Below are 20,000 nucleotides of genomic sequence, written 5' to 3' on the forward strand. Positions count from 1 at the left end.
ATTTAAATCAATGGTGTCTTGCATTATTGATCTTTTTAGGGCTCCAATTAATTCAGATGAAACATTGCTTTCTGAATGTTTTGGGCAATGGGGGAAATACTGCATATTTCAGTTTTACTATAAAAAAACAAAGTTGTCTTTAACTGAAAAGGCATAAAACTTTTTTTTTTTTTTTTTTTTACATTATATCAACCTTAAGTTGATATTTACTGTAAGCGTTGCATAAAAAAAATGAAAATAATAATTTGACTTCTTTTTAACATGTTAATGACGGAGACCCTATATGGTCCCTGGGAGTCCTAAAGGTAAAAAAAATAATAATAATAATCCATATATTTTGTTAAATAAATAAATGATAAATGGGTTGTACTTGTATAGCGCTTTTCTACCTTCAAGGTACTCAAAGTGCTTTGACACTACTTCCACATTTACCCATTCACACACACATTCACACACTGATGGAGGGAGCTGCCATGCAAGGCGCCAACCAGCACCCATCAGGAGCAAGGGTGAAGTGTCTTGCTCAGGACACAACGGACGTGACGAGGTTGGTTCTAGGTGGGATTTGAACCAGTGACCCTCGGGTTGCGCACGGCCACTCTCCCACTGCGCCACGCCGTCCCTTGTTCCGCCCTATTGTAGCTGAGATAGGCACCAGCGAGCCCAAAAGCAATAAGTGGTAGAAAATGGATGGGTTTGAAAATCAAAAATAGCAAAACAACCCCAGCATGTTTTACTTGTTCCATGTGTGGCCCTCAGTGGAAAAAGTTTGGACACCCCTGACATAGAGGAAGAGGAGGATTCATTTCTCCCCACAGCAAGCTAAAGCTGCCTGGGTTGCCTTTATTTTTTTACCATTAAGGAGGTTTTATTATTTAAAACTGGATGAAATGTTTGATTACGGCCGGAGTTTGTTTACGCGGCGAGGAAAAAAATAAGACATTTATCATCCTGAAGCGTAACAAAAAAAGAAAAAAATTACATTAAAAAAAGGGGAAATTTAAAAAAAAGCACAAGTCAATTTGCTGCAGGCACATTTGTCAAGGTCTCTTAGTGTGTGTGTGTGTGTGTGTGTGTGTGTACACACACTATACTCCACCTCCCCTCCCCGTCCTTAGGGCAAGCGGCCCACAGGTCATGATGTGACAAGGTGCAGGATTAACGGGCTACTCTGGGTGGGATGTTCAGCTCCTTCACTTTGTGGCTCCTCATAATTCATATTTTCCAGAGACATGAGGCCAGGAATTTGAAATATCCCATGTATTCATAATCATGTGCGATACATACGGACACTGCACACTAAATATGCATGAACAGGAAGGTGAAATATCCCATGTATTCATAATAATGTGCAATGTATACGGACACTGCACACTAAATATGCATGAATAGGAAGGTGAAATATTTAATGTGTTCATAATGTGCAATGTTTCATATAAACTAAATATGCATATGCATGAATGGGAAGGTGAAATATTCAATGTGTTCATAATGTGCAATGTTTCATATAAACTAAATATGCATATGCATGAATAGGAAGGTGAAATATTTCACGTGTTCATAATGTGCAATGCTATATACACACTAAACATGAATAATGTAGCATCAAAACAAAGCATGTTTGTCTCCTACCTCCTTCTCGTCCAGTGATGCTTTATGTCGGATGCTGGCTGCGTGTCTTATTCACGCATTCATTCATTCATGCCGCACGTCCCGCCTCACTTATTTGCACGCCGCTCCTCCTCCTCTTCCTCCTCTCTGCTGCCACCTTCGTGCGGATGCATACGAATGAAAAATTAATAGCAGCCTGCTATCGTCAAGAGGATAAAAAAAAAACAACAGGGTTTTTAAAAAAGGCAAGGAAAGTAACAAAATAAAAAAGGCTGGGTTCGATCCTCACAGATGGAAGGAGCGCTGGTTCGATTGTGTGCACGACAGCGCATCATCCGAATAAAAACATCGTCCCGCGCTCCGAGGTGAAAACGTCAACAACACCCAAGTTGCAAGTGCGCATGACAGTATAGGAAAAAAATGAAGTTTTGTTGGAAAATGTCCTGGCTGGTTGAGTTCGTCTCCTCGCCCCGCTTTTGCAGCCTCAAATAGGACGAAGAGGAGGGAAGGACTCTCTCTCTCTCTCTCCCTCTCTCTCGCTCTCTCTTTCTGCGCAGATGTGCTGCGCACTGACGTACACACTCAGCGCTTCTTTTTCTCCCCTTCCACACACACACACACACACACACACACACACACACACACACACACCACACACACTTGTATTTGTTACCTTCTTGAGACCTGAGAAAAAGGCTTACCACCATTTCTAGATATATAAAAATGTGTATTTACAACATTAACAACATTAAAATCCTATGAAAATATAAAAAACATTGTTGTGAAAAATGAGTTGAAATTTCCCAATCAAAAGGTCAAAATTTCACAAGAAAAACTTCAAATTTTGGCAGCATTATAATAAAAATCATAATTTTTTGTCAAGGCAAGTCAAAATTTTACAAGAAAAACTGAACATGTGTGCAATATTATGATAAAAGTTGGAATTTTACTCAATAACAGTCGCAATTTTACAAAAACGAAAAAAAATGTTTAGCATTCGGGCAATTTTATTAAAGTCTGTGTTGGCCCTGTGATGAGGTGGCGACTTGTCCAGGGTGTACCCCGCCTTCCGGCCGATTGTAGCTGAGATAGGCGCCAGTGACCCCAAAAGGGAATAAGCGGTAAAAAATGGATGGATGGATGGGTTGTTGTGAAAAATGAGTTGAAATTTCACGATAAGGTCAAAATTTCACAAGAAAAACTTAAAATTTTGGCAGTATTATAATAAAAGTGGTCATTTTTTGTCACCGCAAGTTAAAATTTTACAAGAAAAACTGAACATGTGTGCAATATTATGATAAAAGTTGGAATTTTACAAAAAAAAAAAAGTTAGCATTTGGGCAATTTTATGAAAAGTCTGTCTGTGTTGGCCCTGTGATAAGGTGGCGACTTGTCCAGGGTGTACCCCGCCTTCCGGCCGATTGTAGCTGAGATAGGCGCCAGTGACCCCAAAAGGGAATAAGCGGTAAAAAATGGATGGATGGATGGGTTGTTGTGAAAAATGAGTTGAAATTTCACGATAAAAAGGTCACAATTTCACAAGAAAAACTTAAAATTTTGGCAGCATAATAAAAATCATTTTTTGTCAACGCAAGTCCAAATTTTACAAGAAAAACTGAACATGTGTGCAATATTATGATAAAAGTTGGAATTTTACTCAACAGTCGCAATTTTACAAAAAAAAAAAATTGGGGGCATTTGGGCAATTTTATGAAAAGTCTGTGTTGGCTCCGTGATGAGGTGGCGACTTGTCCAGGGTGTACCCCGCCTTCCGGCCAATTGTAGCTGAGATAGGCGGCAGTGACCCCAAAAGGGAATAAGCGGTAAAAAATGGATGGATGGATGGGTTGTTGTGAAAAAAAGAGTTGAAATTTCACGATAAAAAGGTCACAATTTCACAAGAAAAACTTAAAATTTTGGCAGTATTATTATAAAAATCATAATTTTTTGTCAATGCAAGTCAAAATTTTACAAGAAAAACTGAACATGTGTGCAATATTATGATAAAAGTTGGAATTTTACTCAGTCGCAATTTTACAAAAAAAAAAGTTTAGCATTTGGGCGTATTTTATGAAAAGTCTGTCTGTGTTGGCCCTGTGATGAGGTGGCGACTTGTCCAGGGTGTACCCCACCTTCAGCCCGATTGTAGCTGAGATAGGCGCCAGCGCCCCCCGACCCCAAAAGGGAATAAGCGGTAAAAAAATGGATGGATGGATGGGTTGTTGTGAAAAATGAGTTGAAATTTCACGATAAAAAGGTCAAAATTTCACAAGAAAAACTTAAAATTTTGGCAGTATTATAATAAAAATCATCATTTTTTTGTCAACGCAAGTCAAAATTTTACAAGAAAAACTGAACATGTGTGCAATATTATGATAAAAGTTGGAATTTTACTCAACAGTCGCAATTTTACAAAAAAAAAAAAAAGTTTAGCATTTGGGCAATTTTATGAAAAGTCTGTCTGTGTTGGCCCTGTGATAAGGTGGCGACTTGTCCAGGGTGTACGCCACCTTCCGCCCGATTGTAGCTGAGATAAGCGCCAGCGCCCCCCGACTCCAAAAGGGAATAAGCGGTAAAAAAATGGATGGATGGATGGGTTGTTGTGAAAAAAAGAGTTGAAATTTCACGATAAAAAGGTCAAAATTTCACAAGAAAAACTTAAAATTTTGGCAGCATTATAATAAAAATCCTAATTTTTTGTCAACGCAAGTCAAAATGTTACAAATAAAACTGAACATGTGTGCAATATTATGATAAAAGTTGGAATTTTATTCAATAACAGTCGCAATTTTATAAAAAAAAAAAAGTTTAGCATTTGGGCAATTTTATGAAAAGTCTGTCTGTGTTGGCCCTGTGATGAGATGGCGACTTGTCCAGGGTGTACCCCACCTTCCGCCCGATTGTAGCTGAGATAGGCGCCAGCGCCCCCCGTGATCCCAAAAGAGAATAAGCGGTAGAAAATGGATGGATGGATGGGTTGTTGTGAAAAATGAGTTGAAATTTCACGATAAAAAGGTCAAAATTTCACAAGAAAAACGTAAAATTTTGGCAGCATTATAATAAAAATCCTCATTTTTTGTCAACGCAAGTCAAAATGTTACAAATAAAACTGAACATGTGTGCAATATTATGATAAAAGTTGGAATTTTACTCAATAACAGTCGCAATTTTACAAAAAAAAAAAAGTTTAGCATTTGGGCAATTTTATGAAAAGTCTGTCTGTGTTGGCCCTGTGATGAGATGGCGACTTGTCCAGGGTATATCCCGCTTTCCGGCCGAGTGCAGCTTGGATAGGCTCCAGCACTCCCGCAACCCACAAAAAAGGACAACCGGTAGAAAATGAATGTATGGATGAAAAGAGTCGTAATTTTACTCGACTAAAGTCACAATTTTTTAAGAAAACTTAAAAATGTCGGCAATATTGTAACAATAATATTAAAACGAATTTTTGCCAGGCAAAATCATGAGAAAATTTAATTGTACTCCAAAAATGTCACTATTTTACAACAAAAAAATTGACGATGTGATAAGTCAGAATTTTGCATGAAAAAGTTTTAATTTTACCTAAAAAAAAAAAAAAAAGATTTCACGAGAAAATATTGCAACTTTAAGGAAGCAAAACGAATATGAGAAACTGTTCCCAATTTTGTGAGAAAAAGATGATTTTAGTGAAAAAAAAATTTTTTAAATGACATTTTTCTTTTTGTGTTTGTTATTTTTGTGTATGTCTCTATATACATATGTATTTAATTAAACTAATTGTGGCCAAAGGAGGAGCACTGCAAATTTTAACACACTTGTTATTTCATATGTTGACCAGAGGGGAGCACTTAAAAGCGACACAGTCCAAAAAAAACCCCTCCTTTTTGGGACTATCCTCATTTTGACCAGCAGGGGTGCCAATGAGACATTGTCTATTAGATGCAATGTTATTGGGACCATGATTTGTTCACACCTCCTCATATGGAAGATACGTTTCCTTTTTCATGTCTCAAGAAGGCTGGAAATACAAGAACACACACACACACACACACACACACACACACACACACACACACACACACACACACACACCTTTGCCTCTTGACATTAAACCCAGCTGGCACCCAGTCGTTGTCTCCCTTAGTTGGCCACGCCCCCATGCCCATATATAGCAAATGGCTGTGTCACTTCCGCCCTGCAGCCAGTCAACACCTTGTCAGTGCTCCTTACAGGTGATGTTTGCTACCTCCTCACACACAAAATATGAAAAAGCATCACCGGTTCGCTCAGAGCCGGGCAAATATTTTGACTCAGGGGCCACATTGAGGGACAAAAATGTGTCTGGGGGCCAAAGTGTATAAATGATATATAAACATGTCGCTGTAAAAATGTGCTGTACTGTGTGTGTGGTGTCCCTTTTTTACCCCAGGAACACTAATACCAAAAGTCATAATGTAAAATAAATAAATAAATCCATATTTTCAAAAAGTACAAATACATATTTTCATTCATTTTTAAAAATGAATAAAAAAGTTGGATTAAAATCTATATACCAAATAATATTAAGGCTGTGATTATAGTCTGTGCTTATTTAGTTTAACTGTGTTCAAGTTTTAGTATGTCACCACCTCCTAATTTTTTTCTGATGAAATAAAAACATAAATACAAATATTTAAAAACATTTATAAATATATACATATTTTTATAAATTTTTAAAAATGAATGAAAAAGTTTTATTAAAACCTACATACCAAATAACATTAAGGCTGTAATTATAGTGTGCTTATTTAGCTTGTGTTCAAGTTTTAGTATGTCACCGCCTCCAAAATATTTTCTAATTGTTTTCCGATAAAATAAAAATAAAAATTAAATACATAAATATTATTTAAAAAATGTATAAATAGATGAAAATTTTATTCATTTTTAAAATGAATGAAAAAGTTTTATTAAAACCTACATACCAAATAACATTAAGGCTGTAATTATAGTGTGCTTATTTAGCTTAACTGTGTTCAAGTTTTAGTATGTCACCGCCTCCAAATTATTTTCTAATTGTTTTCTGATAAAATTAAAATAAAAATTAAATACATAAATATTATTTAAAAAAATGTATAAATAGATAAATATTTTATTCATTTTAAAAATGAATGAAAAAGTTTTATTAAAATCTACATACCAAATAACATTAAGGCTGTAATTATAGTGTGCTTATTTAGCTTAACTGTGTTCAAGTTTTAGTATGTCACCACCTCCTAATTATTTTCTAATTGTTTTCTGATAAAATAAAAATAAAAATTAAATACATAAATATTATTTAAAAAATGTATAAATAGATGAAAATTTTATTCATTTTTAAAAATGAATGAAAAAGTTTTATTAAAATCCACATACCAAATAACATTAAGAATGTAATTGTGCTTATTTAGCTTAACTGTGTTCAAAATGTAGTATGTCACCGCCTCCAAATTACTTTGTGATAAAATAGAAAAATAAAATACATACATTTTTTTCAAATGTATAAATTAAAAAAAATGTTTATTCATTTTTAAAAATGAATGAAAGAGTTATATTAAAATCTACATTCCAAATAATATTAAGGCTGTAATTCTAGCCCGTGTGCTAATTTAGCTTAACTGTGTTCAATTTTTAATATGTCACCGCCTCCAAATTATTTTGTAATTATTTCTGATGAAATGAAAAATTATAAATAAATACATAAATATTATTTAAAAACATTTATAAATAAATACATATTTCTATTCATTTTTAAAAATGAATGAAAAAGTGTTATTAAAATCTACATACCAAATAACACTAAGGCTGTAATTATAGCCGGTGTGCTTGTGGAGCTAAATTATCTTCTAATTATTTTAAGATTTAAAAAAAAGGAATAAATAAAAATGCATACATTTTATTTAAAAAAAAATGTATAAATCAACAAATATTTGTATTCATTTTTTTTAAATGAATCATCCTTCAAAGGGACAAATTGAACAAGTAAATGTCTTAATTTGTCACAATTACAAGTTGAACTTTTTTTTTTTTAAAGAAGTAAAGTGATTGGCGTCCATGGCTGTCAATCACAGCTGCCTCACACTGACGTGCTTGACACAAAACAGCAGCTTTCACTGGAAAGGTTGTAATTAAAATAAGTGCATTTAAAGTAGCTTAACTGCACCTAAAAATTACTTGAAAGCTCCGTTAGTGCACATTGGAGTCTAAATTATGTAATGAACAATTCTAGTTAATATAATAGTTCATTATAACTACAACTTAACATGAAACATGCTTAGTCAGCACTTTATAGTTGGGGGGGGGTCATGCATTACAACCCCACCAAGGCTTGAATAAACACAAATTATTGAGCTTCAGTGTCTGCAATAATGTCATTCTTCCCGGAATAATAACCCCGGAGGTCACCTGCTTGTCTCGCTGCAGTCACCTTGCCAAAGAAGCGGCCACATTTGAATAAAACAACCCCCGTCTCCTTTGCAAACATCCACAACAACAACAACAAAACAAGCAGGGTCACGCTGCCACAGGAATTTATGGAATGTGACCACGGCTGCAGCAGACTTTGCAGCGTTGCATTGTGGGCGTTCTTGGCTTCTATTATGATTCTCTGCATGGGCAGGGAAGTTGGTGCCTTGAGTAAATGGTAAATAAAAGGAGAATACAACTGTGGAGAGGCGGAGCCGGCGAACGAGCAGCGGGGCAGGACACGCTGGAGCCCGGCCCAAGATGGCGGCAAGGAGGCGGAGACGACGACCGAGCGGAGAGCTACAAGCGAGATCAGGTGCGTGGGTCTTAACATTTCTCCTCAGGATGTATAAAAGGGGAGAAGGAGGTGAACCCGCAGCAGTACCTGAAGAGTGAGCGACAGAGAGCGAGCCGAAGACAGCGATGATGGGGGCGGCTGAAAGCAGTGGAGAAGAGCTGAAAAGCGACCCTACCGCAGACAAGCTGTATTGAAAAATAAAGCGAGTCAAACCTGCTTGGAAGCAATGTCCTTCCTTGGTGGTCCTGGGAACCCGCACAGCATCAGATGTCAGTCACAACTACAAATCCTTTTCAACGTATGTTCAATTGAATAGACTTCAAAGATAAGATATTTCATGTTTACACTGAGAAACTTATTGAAAATAATCATGAGCTTAGAATTCAACACTCAGTAAAGGTTTGGGAACTGAGGAGACATTTTTGAAGTGGAATTATTTCCCATTCTTGCTTGAAGTACAACTTAAGTAGTTCAACAGTCTCCCGCCTCATATTTTAGCCTTCACACATTTTCAATGTCTGGACTACAGGCAAGCCAGTCTAGTACCCGCAATCTTTTACTATGAAGCCACACTGGTGTTGTCTTGCTGAAATAAGCAGGGGCGTCCATGATAACGTTGCTTAGATGTTGCTCCAAAACCTGTATGTACCTTTCAGCATTAATGGTGCCTCCACAGATGTGTAAGTTACCCATGCCTTGGGCACTAATGCACCCCCATACCATCACACATGCTGCCGTTTACACCTTGCGCCGAGAACAATCCGGATGGTTCTTCTCCTCTTTGATCCGTTGGACACAACGTCCACAGTTTCCAAAAATAATTTGAAATGTGGACTCGTCAGACCACAGAACACTTTTCCACTTTGCATCAGTCCATCTTAGATGAGCTCGGGCCCAAGCGAAGTCGGCGGCGTTTCTGGGTGTTGTTGACAAATGGCTTTGGCTTTGCATAGCAAAGTTTTAACTTGAACTTAAAGATGTAGCGACCAACTGTAGTTACTGACAGCGGTTTTCTGAAGTGTTCCTGAGCCCATGTGGTGATATCTCTTACACACTAATGTGGCTTTTTGAGGGATGCAAGGTCTGTAATATCATGGCTTACGTGCAGTGATTTCTTCAGATTCTCTGAACCTTTTGAGGATATTACGGAGCGTAGATGGTGAAATCCCTAAATTCCTTGCAATAGCTGCTTGAGAAATGTTGTTCTTGAACAATTTGCTCAGGCATTTGTTGACAAAGTGGTGACCCTCGCCCCGTCCTTGTTTGTGAACGACTGAGCATTTCATGGAAGCTGCTTTTATAGCCAATCATGGCACCCACCTGTTCCCAATTAGCCTGCACACCTGTGGGATGTTCCAAATAAGTGTTTGATGAGCATTCCTCAACTTTCTCAGTCTTTTATGCCACTTGTGCCAGCTTTTTTGAAACATGTTCCTGGCATCGAATTCAAAATGAGCTAATATTTGCAAAAAATAAAGTTTTTAAGTGTGAAAATGAAATATCCTGTCTTTAGAGTCTATTTAATTGAATATATGTTGTGAAGGATTAGCAAATTCTTGTATTGAGTTTACACAACGTTCCAACTTCACTGGTTTGAGGGTCTCTACCTTCCAGGTACTCAAAGTGTTTTAACACTATTCCCACATTGACACACACACAGATGGCGAGACCATCACGAGCAAAGGGTCTTGCTCAAGGTCACTGCGGACGTGACGAGGATGGCAGAAGCCGGGGATCGAACCAGGAGCCCTCAGGTTGCTGGCTCTACCAACCCAGCTTGATTGCCCTTCATGGGCTGCCTGATAAACAGCAAGCATAATACACTTTGGGCTTGACGGCAACACACACAACAATACTTTGTGTGTGTGTGTCTGTGTGTGTGTGTGTGTGTGTGTGTGTGTGTGTGTGTGTGTGTGTGTGTGTGTGTGTGTGTGTGTGTGCTTGTATTTTCAGCCGTCTTGAGACATGAAAAAGGAAAAGTATCTTCCATATGAAGAGGTGTGAAGAAGTGATGACATAATTCATTATCCCAATAACATCAAATATAGAGTCTGTGAACATTGCTCCAAAGTCAGGATTTTTTTGTTGATTTAACGCGCATACGAAAGTAAAGATTGACAGGTGCAAAGGCAGCAATTTATGATAAAAACAAGACGGCAGCTAAAGAAGGACTTCCACTGTCTCATTTGGTGGTGACATCAGAGGAGGGAGTTTTCACATTGACTGTGTGTCGCTTTTAAAAGTGCTCCCCCTCTGGTCAACATATGAAATAACAAGTGTGTGTAAGAAATTGAAATGCGCCCCCTTTGGCCAAAATTAATAATAATCATTAAAAAAAAAATGTGTAGAGAGACATATTGTAATAAATTGAAGTGAATAATGAAGATTAAAAAACAATTACAAAAAAATAAATAAAAGCAGTCTCACAATGTGTCGACTTTTTTATATTTAAAATTGAGAACGATTTCTCATATTTTTGTTTCTGTAATATTGCATTATTTTCTCGTCAAAGTATTACTTTTTAATGCAAAATGGTGACATTGGTCGTATAAAATTCAGAATTTAACTAAATTTTACACAATTTTTTGTTCTTTTAAAATAGTGACCTTTTGAGTAAAATTATGACTTTTGTCACAATTTTGCCAAGTAAAATTCTGAATGTTATAACATTGCCAACATTTTAAAGTTTGCCTATAAAGTTGTGACTTTTGTCAAGTAAAATTTTGACTCTTTTCATAAAATTGTCAACATTTTATTTCAAGCTTTTCTTGTTAAATTGCGACTGTTATTGAGTAAAATGACAACTTTTATCCTAATTTTCCCATTATTTTGTTGTTCTTGTAAAATAGTGACATTTTTTAAGTAAAATTATGACTTTTGTCACAATTTTGGCAAGTAAAATTGTGATTATTATTATAACATTGCCAACAATTTTAAGTTTGCTGGTAAAGTTGTGACTTTTGTAAAGTAAAATTTTGACTCTTCATACAATTGCCAACATTTTAAGCTTTTCTTGTAAAATTGCGACTGTTATTGAGTAAAATTACAACTTTTATCCAAATTTTACCATTTTTTTGTTGTTCTTGTAAAATAGTGACATTTTTTCAGTAAAATTGTGACTTTTGTCACAATTTTGCCAAGTAAAATTCTGAATGTTATAACATTGCCAACATTTAAAGTTTGCTTATAAAATTTTGACTTTTGTCGAGTAAAATTTTGACTCTTTTCATAAAATTGCCAACATTTTATTTTAAGCTTTTCTTGTTAAATTGCGACTGTCATTGAGTAAAATTACAACTTTTATCCTAATTTTCCCATTATTTTGTTGTTCTTGTAAAATAGTGACATTTTTTAAGTAAAATTATGACTTTTGTCACAATTTTGGCAAGTAAAATTGTGATTATTTTCATTATAACATTGCCAACAATTTTAAGTTTGCTGGTAAAGTTGTGACTTTTGTCAAGTAAAATTTTGACTCTTCATAAAATTGCCAACATTTTAAGCTTTTCTTGTAAAATTGCGACTGTTATTGAGTAAAATTACAACTTTTATCCAAATTTTACTATTTTTTTTGTTGTTCTTGTAAAATAGTGACATTTTTTCAGTAAAATTGTGACTTTTGTCACAATTTTGCCAAGTAAAATTCTTAATGTTATAACATTGCCAACATTTTAAAGTTTGCTTATAAAGTTGTGACTTTAGTTGAGTAAAATTTTGACTCTTTTCATAAAATTGCCAACATTTTAAGCTTTTCTTGTAAAATTGCGTCTGTTATTGAGTAAAATTAACACTTTTATCATAATATTACAATGTTTTTTTGTTGTTCTTGTAAAATAGTGACATTTTTTCAGTAAAATTATGACTTGTCACAATTTTGCCAAGTAAAATTCTGAATGTTTTTATAACATTGCCAACATTTTAAAGTTTGCTTATAAAGTTGTGACTTTTGTCGAGTAAAATTTAGACTCTTTTCATAAAATTGCCAACATTTTATTTTAAGCTTTTCTTGTTAAATTGCGACTGTTATTGAGTAAAATGACAACTTTTATCTTAATTTTACCATTATTTTGTTGTTCTTATAAAATAGTGACATTTTTTAAGTAAAATTATGACTTTTGTCACAATTTTGGCAAGTAAAATTGTGATTATTATTATAACATTGCCAACAATTTTAAGTTTGCTGGTAAAGTCGTGACTTTTGTCGAGTAAAATTTTGACTCTTCATAAAATTGCCAACATTTTAAGCTTTTCTTGTAAAATTGCGTCTGTTATTGAGTAAAATTAACACTTTTATCATAATATTACAATGTTTTTTTGTTGTTCTTGTAAAGTAGTGACATTTTTTCAGTAAAATTATGACTTGTCACAATTTTGCCAAGTAAAATTCTGAATGTTATTATAACATTACCAACATTTTAAAGTTTGCTTATAAAGTTGTGACTTTTGTCGAGTAAAATTTTGACTCTTTTCATAAAATTGCCAACATTTTATTTTAAGTTTTTCTTGTTAAATTGCGACTTATTAAGTAAAATTAACACTTTTATCATAATATTACAATGTTTTTTGTTGTTCTTGTAAAGTAGTGACATTTTTATAGTAAAGTTGAATTTTGTCACAATTTTGGCAAGTAAAATTCAGAATATTATTATAACATTGCCAACATTTTAAAGTTTGCTTATAAAGTTGTGACTTTTGTCGAGTAAAATTTTGACTCTTCATAAAATTGCCAACATTTTAAGCTTTTCTTGTAAAATTGAGTCTGTTATAAAGCAAAATTACAACTTTTATCATATTACATTTTTTTTTGTTGTTCTTGTAAAGTAGTGACATTTTTTCAGTAAAATTATGACTTGTCACAATTTTGCCAAGTAAAATTCTGATTATTATTATTATTATAACATTACCAACATTTTAAAGTTTGCCTATAAAGTTGTGACTTTTGTCGAGTAAAATTTTGACTCTTTTCATAAAATTGCCAACATTTTATTTTAAGCTTTTCTTGTTAAATTGCGACTGTTAGAGTAAAATTACAACTTTTATCCTAATTTTACCTTTTTTTTTTGTTGTTCTTGTAAAATAGTGACATTTTTTCAGTAAAATTATGACTTTTGTCACAATTTTGCAAAGTAAAATTGTGATTATTATTATAACATTGCCAACAATTTTAAGTTTGCTTATAAAGTTGTGACTTTTGTCGAGTAAAATTTTGACTCTTCATAAAATTGCCAACATTTTAAGCTTTTCTTGTAAAATTGCGTCTGTTATTGAGTAAAATTAACACTTTTATCATAATATTACAATGTTTTTTTGTTGTTCTTGTAAAGTAGTGACATTTTTTCAGTAAAATTATGACTTGTCACAATTTTGCCAAGTAAAATTCTGAATGTTTTTATAACATTGCCAACATTTTAAAGTTTGCTTATAAAGTTGTGACTTTTGTCGAGTAAAATTTTGACTCTTTTCATAAAATTGCCAACATTTTATTTTAAGCTTTTCTTGTTAAATTGCGACTGTTATTGAGTAAAATGACAACTTTTATCTTAATTTTACCATTATTTTGTTGTTCTTATAAAATAGTGACATTTTTTAAGTAAAATTATGACTTTTGTCACAATTTTGGCAAGTAAAATTGTGATTATTATTATAACATTGCCAACAATTTTAAGTTTGCTGGTAAAGTCGTGACTTTTGTCGAGTAAAATTTTGACTCTTCATAAAATTGCCAACATTTTAAGCTTTTCTTGTAAAATTGCGTCTGTTATTGAGTAAAATTAACACTTTTATCATAATATTACAATGTTTTTTTGTTGTTCTTGTAAAGTAGTGACATTTTTTCAGTAAAATTATGACTTGTCACAATTTTGCCAAGTAAAATTCTGAATGTTTTTATAACATTGCCAACATTTTAAAGTTTGCTTATAAAGTTGTGACTTTTGTCGAGTAAAATTTTGACTTTTCATAAAATTGCCAACATTTTATTTTAAGCTTTTCTTGTTAAATTGTGACTTATTAAGTAAAATTAACACTTTTATCATAATATTACAATGTTTTTTGTTGTTCTTGTAAAGTAGTGACATTTTTATAGTAAAATTGACTTTTGTCACAATTTTGCAAAGTAAAATTCAGAATATTATTATAACATTGCCAACATTTTAAAGTTTGCTTATAAAGTTGTGACTTTTGTCGAGTAAAATTTTGACTCTTTTCATAAAATTGCCAACATTTTATTTTAAGCTTTTCTTGTTAAATTGCGACTGTTATTGAGTAAAATTACAACTTTTATCCTAATTTTACCATTATTTTGTTGTTCTTGTAAAATAGTGACATTTTTTAAGTAAAATTATGACTTTTGTCACAATTTTGGCAAGTAAAATTGTGATTATTATTATAACATTGCCAACAATTTTAAGTTTGCTGGTAAAGTTGTGACTTTTGTCAAGTAAAATTTTGACTCTTCATAAAATTGCCAACATTTTAAGCTTTTCTTGTAAAATTGCGTCTGTTATTGAGTAAAATTAACACTTTTATCATAATATTACAATGTTTTTTTGTTGTTCTTGTAAAGTAGTGACATTTTTTCAGTAAAATTATGACTTGTCACAATTTTGCCAAGTAAAATTCTGAATGTTTTTATAACATTGCCAACATTTTAAAGTTTACTTATAAAGTTGTGACTTTTGTCGAGTAAAATTTTGACTCTTTTCATAAAATTGCCAACATTTTATTTTAAGCTTTTCTTGTTAAATTGCGACTTATTAAGTAGAATTAACACTTTTATCATAATATTGCAATGTTTTTTGTTGTTCTTGTAAAGTAGTGACATTTTTATAGTAAAATTGACTTTTGTCACAATTTTGCCAAGTAAAATTCAGAATATTATTATAACATTGCCAACATTTTAAAGTTTGCTTATAAAGTTGTGACTTTTGTCGAGTAAAATTTTGACTCTTCATAAAATTGCCTACATTTTAATTTAAGCTTTTCTTGTTAAATTGCGACTATTATTGAGTAAAATTACAACTTGTATCCTAATTTTACCATTATTTTGTTGTTCTTGTAAAATAGTGACATTTTTTAAGTAAAATCATAACTTTTGTCACAATTTTGCCAAGTAATATTCTGAATATTATTATAACATTGCCAACATTTTAAAGTTTGCTTATAAAGTTTTGACTTTTGTCGAGTAAAATTTTGACTCTTTTCATAAAATTGCCAACATTTTATTTTAAGCTTTTCTTGTTAAATTGCGACTGTTATTGAGTAAAATTACAACTTTTATCATAACATTACAATGTTTTTTGTTCTTCTTGTAAAATAGTGACATTTTTTAAGTAAAAGCATGACTTTTGTCACAATTTTGCCAAGTAGATATCCGATTATTATAATATTGCTAAAATGTTAGTTTTCACAGAAAAATGTTGACTTCTGACGAGTAAAATTACTTTTCATAAAATTGCCAACATTTCAAGCTTTTCTTTTAAAACTGTGACTGTTATTGAGTAAAATTACAACTTTCATCCTAATTTTACCATTTTCTTGCTCTTGTAAAGTAGTGACATTTTTTAAGTAAAATGACTTTTCTCACAATTTTGCCAAGTAAAATTCAGAATGTTATTATAACATTGCCAACATTTAAAAGTTTGTTTATAAAGTTTTGACTTTTGTCGAGTAAAATTTTGACTCTTTTCATAAAATTGCAACATTATATTTTAAGCTTTTCTTGTTAAATTGCGACTATTATTGAGTAAAATTACAACTTTCATCCTAATTTTACCATTTTTTTGTTGTTCTTGTAAAATAGTGACATTTTTTAAGTAAAATCATGACTTCTGTCACAATTTTGCCAAGTAGATATCCGATTATTATTTAAATATTGCTAAAATGTTATTTTTCTCAGAAAAATGTTGACTTCTGACTAGTAAAATGACTTCTCATAAAATTGCCAACATTTTAAGCTTTTCTTTTAAAATTGCGACTGTTATTGAGTAAAATTACAACTTTTATCCTAATTTTACCATTTTCTTGTTGTTCTTGTAAAATAGTGACATTTTTTAAGTAAAATCATGACTTTTGTCACAATTTTGCCAAGCAGATATCCGATTATTATAATATTGCTAAAAGGTTAGTTTTCTCAGAAAAAGATGACGACTTTTCATAAAATTGCCAACATTTCAAGCTTTTCTTTTAAAACGGCGACTGTTATTGAGTAAAAGTCCAACTTTTATCATAATATTGCACACATGTTCTGTTTTTCTTGTAAAATTTTGACTTGTGCTGAGTAAAACGACGACTTTTATTATAATGCTGACAAAATTCTATGTTTTTCTTGTGAAATATCAACTCATTTTCCACAACAAGCATGTTTATATTTGCATAGTATGTATATATTATTTATGTTGTAAATACACATTTTATATATCTAGAAAGGCTGGTCTTAAAGAGGGAGGCATTTTTCTCAGGTCTCAAGAAAATAAATACTAGTGTGTGTGTGTGTGTGTGTGTGTGTGTGTGTGTGTGTGTGTATACAAGTGTAAAGCAGCAATTGTGAAGAGTGTGTCGGACAGCAACACTGGTGCATCACACCCTGGTCTCCTAGCAACAACAACGGAGCGGACACAAAACAACCAACAAGCACATCCTGGCTCTAAACGGGTTCCTAGAAAGAGGATTTCCAGCAGCAGACATCAGCTGACAGCAAAGCCAGCAGGAATCATGCGCAGCATATTGTTTGTGTTGTTGAGTGACACACGTCGGCGGCAGCAGAGTGACAGCAGCGACTCACAAAAAAAGCGGAGGAAAGACACCTTCCTTCTGCCATTCATGGAGAAATAAATAGAAATAAATGGAGTTTTAACATTGGTCAAATCGGTCAAATTTATGTTTTTGATTAATCACAAAAAAATATCACATTAATAATGCACACCAGTGATTATCCTACTTTGGTGCATGTACCACTAATGCAGGCCTGGGAAATTATTTTGACTCGGGCGCCAAATTTAGAGAAAAAAAAATGTGTCAATAATAATTTGCCATAATTTATAAATGCACCTAATGTCTATTTTCCATATAAAAGTATATTTAATTAAAAAATCATTTTTCTGGTTGTGTAGCATCTCATTAAGCCAATATTTTAGTTATGTTGCTGCTCTATATTTTAAAATCTTTAGGAGCATCCAACCTCTTTGGCTGTCTCACATATTTAGATATTGTTTTTACAATCTATAATATGGACAATCACTATTTTAAAAATTATATTAATTAAACTTGTTTCCCAATCCCATGATTTCATTCTTATAGACCTTATTATATTATCTTCCACTTTTTTCTCATAGCATTTATGTAAAATTACAAACCCCAAAAGCAGTAAAGTTGTCATGTTGTGTAAAAGATAAATAAAAAGAGAATATATTGATTTGCAAATCCTTTTCAACTTATTTTCAAATAGACTGCAAGGACAAGATATTTAAAGTTCAAACTGGAACACCTGGTTATTTTTTACGAATATTAGCTCATTTGGAAGTTGCTGCCTGCAATGTGTTAAAAAAAAAAAGCTGGCACAAGTGGCAAAAAAGACTGAGAAAGTTGAGGGATGCTCATCATACACTTATTTGGAATATCACACAGGTGGACAGGCTAATTGGGAACAGGTGGGTGCCATGATTGGATATAAAAGCAGCTTCCATGAAATGCTCGGTCATTCACAAAAAAAGGACGGGGCGAGGGTCACCACTTTGTCAACAAATGCCTGAACACATTGGCAACAACATTTCTCAACCAGCTATTGCACGGAATGTAGGGATTTCACCAACCACGCTCCGTAATATCAACAAGTTCAGAGAATCTGAAGAAATCACTGCACATAAGCGGCAAGGCTGAAAACCTGCATCAAAAACCGTCAGTGTGTTAAGGATATCACCACATGAAATCAGGAACACTTCAAAAAACCACTGTCAGTAACTACAGTTGGTCACTGCATCTGTAAGTGCAAGATAAAACTCTACTATGCAAAGCCAAAGCTATGTATCAACAACACCCAGAAACGCTGCCGGCGTATGCTGGGCCCGAGCTCATCTAAGATGGACTGATGCAAAGTGGCAAAGTGTTCTGTGGTCTGACAAGTCCACATTTCAAGTTGTTTTTGGAAACTGTGGACGTCGTCTCCTCCGGAACAAAGTGGGAAAAGAACCACACGGATCTTTCTAGGCAGCATGTGTGATGGTATGGGGGTGCATTAGTGCCCAAGGCATGGGTAACTTACACATCTGTGAAGGCACCATTAATGCTGAAAAGGTACATACAGCTTTTGGAGCAACATCCAAGCAATTTTTATCAAGGACGCCCCTGCTTATTTCAGCAAGGCAATGCCAAGCCACGTGTTATAACAGCGTGGCTTCGTAGTAAAACAGTGCTGGTACTAGCTTGGCCTGCCTGTAGCCCAGACATTGAAAATGTGGTGGTGCAATAAGAAGGCTAAAACAGCAGAAGGGAGACTGAAGCTGCACATCTGTTGTCGATGTGCAAATGAGCGTGGTGATCTCACTATGAGCACTGCTAGCACAAAGACCATTCTTTCAAAAAATGTGACTAAACACACGGAGCTCAACTTTACAGAGACGATGCGAATCGATCCCAAAATAAATTGATTGTTGACATTTTTATAGCAGCCGACAAAACCTTTTCCGCAGCAAAGGTCAGCGGATTCAAGTATCATCATCCATCCATCCAAGTATCAACATCATCATCCTTCATCCATCCAAGTATAATCATCCTTCATCCATCCAAGTATAATCATCCTTCATCCATCCAAGTATCATCATCATCCATCCATCCAAGTATCATCATCATCCTTCATCCATCCAAGTTTCATCATCATCCATCCATCCAAGTATCATCATCATCATCATCCATCCATCTAAGTATCATCATCATCCATCCAAGTATCATCATCATCATCCTTCATCCATCCAAGTATCATCATCATCCTTCATCCATCCAAGTATCATCATCATCCATCCATCAAAGTATCATCATCCATCCTTCATCCATCCAAGTATCATCATCATCCATCCAAGTATCATCATCATCATCCTTCATCCATTCCAAGTATCATCATCATCATCATCATCATCCATCCATCCAAGTATCAACATCATCATCCTTCATCCATCCAAGTATCATCATCATCTTTCATCCATCCAAGTATCATCATCATCATCATCCTTCATCCATCCAAGTATCATCATCATCATCCATCCATCCAAGTATCATCATCATCATCATCATCCATCCAAGTATCATCATCATCCATCCAAGTATCATCATAATCCATCCATCCAAGTATCATCATCCATCCTTCATCCATCCAAGTATCATCATCATCATCATCATCCATCCATCCATCCAAGTATCATCATCATCATCCTTCATCCATCCAAGTATCATCATCATCATCATCATCCATCCATCCAAGTATCATCATCATCATCCATCCATCCAAGTATCATCATCATCCATCCATCCAAGTATCATCATCATCATCCATCCATCCAAGTATCATCATCATCCATCCATCCAAGTATCATCATAATCCATCCATCCAAGTATCATCATCCATCCTTCATCCATCCAA

General features: G+C 33.8%; 1 protein-coding gene across 5 annotated transcripts in view; it reads right to left on the bottom strand.

Moving 5' to 3' along the window:
- adgrl1a (adhesion G protein-coupled receptor L1a) overlaps positions 1-20,000 on the bottom strand; it is a 502,860-nt gene that overhangs the window by 478,061 nt on the left and 4,799 nt on the right. For 3 of the 5 annotated variants that reach the window (XM_061905201.1, XM_061905199.1, XM_061905200.1), the window contains exon 1: positions 1,633-2,136. The gene's annotated coding sequence lies outside the window, so the exon portion shown is untranslated. Of the gene's footprint in view, positions 1-1,632; positions 2,137-20,000 lie in introns of those variants that run through there. The other 2 variants (XM_061905196.1, XM_061905195.1) reach the window with 2 other exon arrangements.

The sequence above is a fragment of the Nerophis ophidion genome, linkage group LG07 (genome assembly GCF_033978795.1).
Source record: "Nerophis ophidion isolate RoL-2023_Sa linkage group LG07, RoL_Noph_v1.0, whole genome shotgun sequence".
NCBI lineage: Eukaryota > Metazoa > Chordata > Actinopteri > Syngnathiformes > Syngnathidae > Nerophis > Nerophis ophidion.